Raw genomic sequence first — 8,530 nt, 5'->3', positions numbered from 1 at the left:
TAGGAGGAGTGGGGTCAGAGACTCGCCGGTGCTCAGTACTAAGTCTTCATCAACTGCATCCACGTCCAGTCACTGCAGTGAGCCCACCCTCAGCGTGTATCCCATGTCCAGTCACTGCAGTGAGCCCACCCTCAGCGTGTACCCAATGTCCAGTCACTGCAGTGAGCCCACCCTCAGCCTGTACCCCATGTCCAGTCACTGCAGTGAGCCCACCCTCAGCGTGTACCCCATGTCCAGTCACTGCAGTGAGCCCACCCTCAGCATATGTCCCACATCTGGTCACTGCAGTGAGCCCACCCTCAGCATATGTCCCACATCTGGTCACTGCAGTGAGCCCACCCTCAGCATATGTCCCACATCTGGTCACTGCAGTGAGCCCACCCTCAGCATATGTCCCATATCCGGTCACTGCAGTGAACCCACCCTCAGTGTATGCCCCACGTTCAGTCACTGCAGTGAGCCCACCCTCAGTGTATGTCCCACGTCCAGTCACTGCAGTGAGCCCACCCTCAGTGTATGTCCCACGTCCAGCTGCTGCTTGCTGCTACCTCTCTTCACCCCCACACACTGTTTTATTGCGGGGGGGGGGGAGGAGAGGTATGTGTATGTGAGTGTAGAGGTCAGAGGACAACTTTTGGGCCAGTCCTCACCTTTTACCTGTTTGTGGCAGGGTCTCTCGCTGTTCCATGCTCCTTTCCTGAGCTTCTAGAGAGCAGGACTTCTGCCGATTTGATTGTGTTTCCTCCCGACTCCTTCCCTTTTTTCTCTTGCTCTCGCTCTCTTTCCCTTCATTCCTCCCTTTCGTCTGTCCTCAGGGTCTTTCTCTAACCTAGACTGACCTGAAACTCACTTTGTAGCTCAGCTTGCTCTTGAACTTACTGCAATTCTCCTATCTCAGTCTCTGGAATGCTGGCATTAAAGGCATGAGCCGCTGTACCTGGCTAACTAGTTTTTGACTCAGACAACTAGAATGAGGTTACAGGAAATGAGATGGAGGTGGTGGTCGGAGAATGTTTAGGGAAAACCCAGAAGTTCAGTGGCGATGTCCAGAAAGAGTGAGAGATGTAGCTAATTCCAGCTGATACTTACCACTGTAAGATTGTTAGGGAAGTGGATTTAGGTAGAGAAGCGATCCAAATCTTAGCGCTGCGCAGTGGCTGCACTCATTATTCCTTCTTCTTTATGGTAAGTATGGTTCTAGGTCCTGCTTTCAGTTGGGGCTACCGTCATGAGCACAGCCGACGAGCTTCTCTACCTTTTGGGTCTGGCTTTGCCAAGAAACCGCAAGACACATGCTGGGGAACTGAAAAGGAACCCAAGAGATTGAGGTCACTAAGGGGGAAACCAGGCAAGTGTGACATTGCCTAAGTGGAGGAAAGGAGGTTTTCAGAGGAGGGAGTGATCAACTGTCCTTATTTAAAGATGGGTCAGAATGTTGGGCAAGAGATGTATGCTTGACTGTAATGTCTAGCAACACAGATGAATGAATGTTAGTGTGAAAGAGATGAGATAAATGTAAGAATCATTCAAATTTTTTTCTTCTTTTTCCTGAAGTAGCATCTCAATCTAACCCAGTCTGACCTGGAATTCATGTGTAGTCATGTAGTCTCAGGGTGGCGTTGAACTCTTGGTGCTCCTCCTACCTCTGTCTCCTGAGTGCTTGGGTGTACGCCACTGTGCCCTGCTTATCCCGTTGGTTACTGCTCATCTGCATTTTCTTTCCTTGAGATGAGGTCTCTCTTTCAACTTAGAGCTGTTGTCTGTTGATGAGGCCCAGTGATTCTCTAGTCTCTGTCCCCCATGGCTTGGGGCTATAGACATGCATGGGATTGTCCACCTTTTTTTAAAAAAATATTTTATTATTTATTTGATAGAAACAAAGAGAGAGGTAGAGAGAGAATAGGCATGCCAGGACCTCCAGTCACTGTAAGCGAACTGTAGATGCATATGCCACATTGTGCATCTAGCTTATATGGGTCCTGAGGAATTGAACCTGGGTCCTTTGGCTTTGCAGGCAAGCACCCCAACCACTAAGCCATCTCTCCAGCCCCTTGTCCAGCTTTTAAAATTTATTTTATTTTATTTGCAAGCAGAGAGAGAGAAAGAGAGAGAGGAGAGACAGACAGAATGGGCATGCTAGGGCCTCTAGCCACTGCAAAGGAACTCCAGATGCATGCACGCCCCTTGTGCATCTGGCTTACATGGGTCCTGGGGAATAGATCCTGGGTCCTTTGGCTTTGCAGGCAAGTGCCTTAAATGCTAAGCCATCTCTCCAGCACAGCCCAGCCCAGCTTTTGTTTTTTGTTTTTTTTCCGAGTCTCGCTCTAGCCCAGGCTGACCTGAAATTCACTATGCAGTCTCAGGGTGGCCTCAAACGCACGGCAATCCTCCCTACCTCTGCCTCTTGAGTGCTGGGATTAAAGGCGTGCACCACCATGCCTGGCTCCAGCCCAGCTTTTTACATGGGTTCTGAGGAGTTGAACTTGGTAGACCCTGACCTGATAGGCTCTCATGCTTAAGAGGCAAGTGCTCTTTACTACTGAGCTATTTTCCTAGCCCTTTAATTTTATTTATTTGTTTTGTATGTATATGTGCATTTGGTGTGCATGCCTATGTGTGCCTCTGTATGTGTGTGGGTGTATGCATTTGTTGGCTAGAAGTCAACATTGGGTATCTTAACCACTCTCCACGTACTTATTGAGACAGCATTTCTCACTGAATTCAGAGCTCACCCAATTTGGAAACTCTAGCTAGCCAGCATACCCTGGGGATCTTCATCTGTCTGTCTGTCCATTGCATCTTTGTGCAATTGGCTATATGTGAGTATTGGGAATTTAAACCTGGTTTAGCAGTCTTTGCAAGCAATTGCCTTTAGCTGCTGAGCCATCTCTTCACCTCCACTAATGTTTTTTGTTTCCTTTTTATTGTCTTTTATTTTATTTTTTGTTTTTAAACTTTTTATTGACAGCTTCCATAAATATAAACAATATACTATACCATGATCACAATCTCCTTCTACCATCCTCTTTTTTTCTCCCTCCCAAATCCCCCCTCTGCTGAATCCCTTCTTTCCAACTAGTCTGTCTGTCTGTCTGTGTGTGCCCCCCCTCCCTCTCTCTCTCTCTCTATATATATATATATTTATTTATTTGGTTTTTCGAGGTAGGGTCTCACTCTAGCCCATGCTGACCTGGAATTCACTTTGGAGTCTCAGGGTGGCCTCGAACTCACGTCATCTTCCTACCTCTGCCTCCCAAGTACTGGGATTTGTGCACCATCACATCTGGCCCTGATTTTATCATTTTTTTCCCCTCTCCTATTATGCAAGTATTGTGTAGGTATCATTAGCCACTGTGAAGCCATGAATTTTGTATCTGGAAGATAGGATTGTAAGCACTCCTCTCCTTCCTTTGGCTTATTATTATTTTTTAAAATATTTTTTATTTTTTTCATTTTTTTAATGAGAAAGAATTGGCATGCCAGGGCCTCATCTACTGTAATTGAACTCCATACTTTTGCGCCACCTAGTGGGCATGTATGACCTTGCACTTGCCTCACCTTTGTGCATATGGCTTACATGGGATCTGGAGAGTTGAGCATGGGTCCTTAGGCTTTGCAGGCAAGTACCTTAACTGCTGAACCATCTCTCCAGCACTGTTTTGTTTTTTGAGTTAGGGTCTTACTCTAGCCTAGGCTGACCTGGAACTCACTCTGTAGTATCAGGCTGGCCTCTGGTTTACAGCAATTCTCTTATCTCTGCCTATTGAGTGCTGGGATTAAAGGTGTGAGCCACCATGCTTGTTTTTTTTTTTTTCTTTTTTCTGCGTTTTCTTTTTCTATTTTCTTTATTATTTTATTTTTATTTTTCAAGGTATGTTCTTGCTTTAGCCCAGGCTGACCTGGACTTCACTATGTAGTCAGGCTGGACTTAAACTCACAGTGATCCTCCTACCTCTGCCTCCCGAGTGGTGGGATTAAAGGCGTGTGCCACCATGCCTGGCTCCTATTTTTACTGTCTTTTCGAGGCAGGGTTTCACTCTAGCCCAGGCTGACCTCCAACTCATAGTGATCCTTCTACCCGAGCTTCCTAAGTACTGGGACTAAAGATGTATGTCACCATGCCTGGCTCTAATAGTAAAATTCTATGTAATTACTTGGCATTTAAGTATTTTAAAATTGCATAAGAAATATTTTATCTTTTAATCTAATATTGAACTCGGCACTATTTTAGAATATAGTATTTAAAAGATATTTTTCAAACCCCTATCAAGGGCAGTTGTGATCACTAGAGTCCAACTTGGATTCACTAAGTCACAGCAGATAATAATTGTAGGTTCATAGAATGATATTGGTTTATAAATAAGGGAAATAGAAATGGAGTTGTCACTACTAGACTTCAGTTAGATCTTTTCATGCTGTTTTGTGGAAAATACAAAAAAAAAGTGTCCTAGTTTTCATGAGGACAATGACCATCTGTCCTTGTCCTCCAGTGTGCAAATAATAGGCAGTTATTAGATATTTGATGAATGAATAGATAATAGTACAAATAAGTGAATTCACAAATGGCTGAATGTCTGGACCCACAAAATAGACTTATGGGGGCTAGAGAGATGGTTCTGTGGTTAAAGGTGCTTGCAAACCCGACAGCCTGGGTCTGATTCCCTAGTACCCACATAAAACCAGAAGTGTGGAGTACTTGCATCTGGAGTTTGCAGGTGCAGGAACCCCTGGCATACCCATTCTCATTCATTCATTCATTTTATTCATTCTCTCTTTCTCCTTGCAAATGAATAAAATACTAAAACAACAGACTTGTGGGATGGAGAGTTTTAAGAGCTGATATTATTTTATTTTATATTTGGTTATTTTTTTTTTTCTGAGGTAGGGTCTCACTCTAGCCCAGGCTGGCCTTGAACTCAAGTGATCCTCCTACCTCTGCCTTTTGAGTTCTGGCATTAAAGGTATGTACCACCCTGCCCAGCTAAGAACTGATGTTCAAGGACTCATATATGGGTATACTGAAATGCCCTTCCTTCCCCTTTTTCCTCTTCCCTCCTTTTCCTTAAAAAACTTTTAAAATAAATACTTTTTAGCCAGGTGTGGTAGCGTACACCTTTAATTCCAGCACTTGGGAGGCAGAGGTAGGAGGATCTATAAGAGTTCAAGGCCACCCTGCGAGTACATAGTGAATTCCAGGACAGTCTGAGCTAGAGTGAAACCCTACCTCGAAAAAATTTTTTTCTTATTCTTATTTATTTTTTAGTAATATTTATTTATTTGTGAGCAAAATAAGATACAAGACAGAGAGAATGGGCACACCAGGGCCTCCAGATGCTGCAAGTGAACTCCAGATGTATGTGCTCTTCTGTGCTCCCACGTTACATGGGCACTAGGGAATTGAACCTGGGTTGCAAAGTGCCTTTACAGCTGAGCCATTTGTCTAGCCCGGTTTTTTTTTTTTTCCCCATTTTTTTTCAGTCTCCGTAGAGGCTGTCAAAAATTGCCAATGCCGACTATATTTCAAGTCGTCATGGCGGGGTATTGGGAAAAGTTTTCAATTAGCAATAATCGCGCCTTGGATAAACCTCATTAGCTACGATACTGCCACTGCGCAAAGCTTTTTTTCCCGTTTTTTTGAGGTAGGGTCTCACTGTAGCTCAGGCTGACCTGGAATTCACTATTTAGTCTCAGGATGGCCTTGAGCTCTTTATGATTCTCCTACCTCTGCCTCCCTCTGTACCTCTGCTGGAATTAAAGGTGTGTGCCACCACACCCAGCTTCCAGCCCTATTTATTTATTTTTTTATTGACAACTTCCATAGTAGTAAACAATATCCTATGGTAATTCCCTCCCTCCCCTCACTTTCTCCTTTGAAACTTTACTCTCCATCATATACCCACCCCTCTCAGTTTCTCTCTTATTTTGATGTCATGATCTTTCCCTCCTATTATGATGGTCTTGTGTAGGTAGTATCAGGCACTGTGAGGTGTCTGCAGAAGCATGTTGTAAGGAGTCCTACCCTTCCTTTGGCTGTTTCATTCTTTCTGCTGCCTCTTCCACAATGGACCCTGAGCCATGGAAGGTGTGATAGAGATATTACAGTGCTGAGCACTCCTCTGTCATTTCCTCTCAGTACCATGGTGACTTCTGAGTCATCCCAAGGTCATTAGTATCTGAAAAGAGAAGCTTCTCTAACCACAAGTGAGAGTAGCATTAATATGGGTATGAACATTAAGAGAAGTGCTTACTGTGCAGTTTGGTGTGCATAGGATATACATTTAGCCAGACAGCAGCAGATATTACACCCCTAGGGCTCATGACTACCCCTGTTGTAGGTTTTCAGTATCAGGGATGTATTTCCTCCTATGGAGCAGGCCTCCAGTCAAAGTAGAGGGTGGTTCATTTCCCCCATAACAGATGTGCCGCTATTGCACCCGTTGGCTTATTTGGCCTGGCTGGCCAAATAAAAGGCTTTCAGTGTCCACTGTTGGGTATCTTCATTGGTGGTGTCTCTTTCTGCCATTGAACTGCATGTAGAATGGCTTCTTCCAGCTTTCTGTCAGCTGGTCTACATGGAGGAGGTTTTCATGTCAGCTCCAGCAGGGTTTCTCAATGACCTTGTAGCTCAAGTATGTGGGGTCTTCAGCAATAGGGCCTAACCATCTATTCCTGGTGGGAAACCAAGACCAACCCTATTTTTTTAAAAAATATTTTTATTTATTATTTATTTGCAAGCAGAGAGAGATAGAAGAGAGACAGAGAGAATGGGTGCGCCAGGACCTCCAGCCACTGCAAACGGACTCCAGACACATGCACCACTTTGTGCATCTGGGTTTAGATGGGTATTGGGCAGGGGAGCTCAGGTTGTCAGCCTTTGCACGCAAGCGCCTTACCGCTGAACCATCTCTCCGGCCCCTAAATTTATTTTTTGATGTGTGTGTGATGTATGTACGTGTGTGTGAGCGTGGGTATGTGCATGCTCCTTCATGCTGATGGAGGTCAGAGGATGACTTTGTGTTGCTAACCCTTGCCTTGTGCCTTGCTCGAGGCGGGGCTTGTTCTGGCCGCTGTTCTCGGCGCATAGCTTCTTAGGAGTCTTGTCCCCACCTCCTGCTTTGCTGTCAGTGTGCTGGGTTACAGAAGCTTGCATAACTTTTGATGCTTTCATGAGATCTGCGAATCCCAACTTGGGTACTCAGGCTTATCCCCTGAGTCCTTTCCTCAGTCCCCTCCCCCCACTTTTGAGGTAGGGTATCACTTTAGCCTGGAATTCACTATGTGGTTTCAGGGTGGCCTCAAACTCAAAGTGATCCTCCTACCTCTGCCTCCTGAGTACTCGCTGGGACAAAAGCGTGTGCCACCACGCCCAACACAGATCTATTTTTTTTTTTAACCTGTGATTTTCTTCTCAATCTATTTCTGTCTCACGTCTGCTTCATGATTTCACTGAAACTGAAAATAGTAAATGCAAATAGCCAGTGGCTGTTTTTCTGTCCTTGTATTTAACCTCTCAGTAACTGTGCTAGTTGTCTATTGCTGCATAATAAATAACTCCCAAACTTAAAAGAAGTAGTACTTCTTCTTTGTTACTTTCTGTGGGTCAGAAGTCTGTGTGTATTTAGTGCCTGTGATTCAGGGTCCCCTGTAAGGCTGTTGGTGGTGTATGTGGCTATTAGTGTTGTATGTAACTGCTGGTGGACTTTAGGTCTGTGCTAGGGAAATCAGTCCCTTGCCCTTTGGGTTGCTGCAGAGGCAACTTAAACATGGTACCCTGCTTCTCTTCTGTCAAGAGTTTTGTGGGGAAAGACGGGAGCTGTGTGTTTGTAACCTAAACTTCCAAGTGATGTACTGTCAGTTTTTCTGTATTCTGTTCATTAGAAGCTTGTCATTAGACCCAACACAGTCAATGTAAGATTTTGTTTTGGTTGTCCTTGAATTCACTGTGTAGTCCATTGCTGGTTTCAGCCTCACAGTAGTCCTCCTGCCTCTGCCTTCCAAGTGCTGGGAGTATAAGCACATGCCACCATGCCCAGTTTTTCTCCTTCCGTTGTAAAGCTCTCTTTTCCCTTAGGGGTTTTCAGAGCATCACTCTGTTTTTTCTTGCTGATTCTCTGGGTTCATTTTTTCAGTCACACTTTAAGTCTTTTTTCTTTTTTTGTTTTTTTGAGGTAGGGTCTCACTCTAGCTCAGGCTGACCTGAAATTCACTTTGTAGTCTCAGGGTGGCCTTGAACTCACAGCGATCCTCCTACCTCTCTGCCTCCCGAGTGCTGGGATTAAAGGCATGTGCCACCATGCCCGGCTTTTAAGTCTTTTTCTACCCACATAAATGTTTGACTTTTTCTAGGCCATTTCATTCTGTCTTTCCTTTTTCATCTTATGCTGAGGTTATATTTTTATTTTCAATTTATAACTCTATCCTGAGTGTGAGGGCAAATATACCCAACTTGTTCCTTAGGATTTCCCTTTGGAGGCTCTTTAAACTTAGTACATCCAATCTGAATGCATGATTCCTGTTCTTCCTCTGGTGT

General features: G+C 44.5%; 1 non-coding gene across 1 annotated transcript; it reads right to left on the bottom strand.

Annotated features, from left to right (window-relative positions):
- Window positions 1–5,478: 5,478 nt before the first annotated feature.
- LOC123455914 lies at window positions 5,479–5,619 on the bottom strand. Its single transcript, XR_006634212.1, has one exon. It is a non-coding gene; the product is annotated as a U4 spliceosomal RNA (small nuclear RNA).
- Window positions 5,620–8,530: the final 2,911 nt, after the last annotated feature.

The sequence above is a fragment of the Jaculus jaculus genome, chromosome 18, assembly GCF_020740685.1.
Source record: "Jaculus jaculus isolate mJacJac1 chromosome 18, mJacJac1.mat.Y.cur, whole genome shotgun sequence".
Taxonomy (NCBI): Eukaryota; Metazoa; Chordata; class Mammalia; order Rodentia; family Dipodidae; genus Jaculus; species Jaculus jaculus.
The sequence above is the reverse complement of the archived record's forward strand: the minus strand, read 5'-3'. Positions and strand labels throughout refer to the sequence as shown.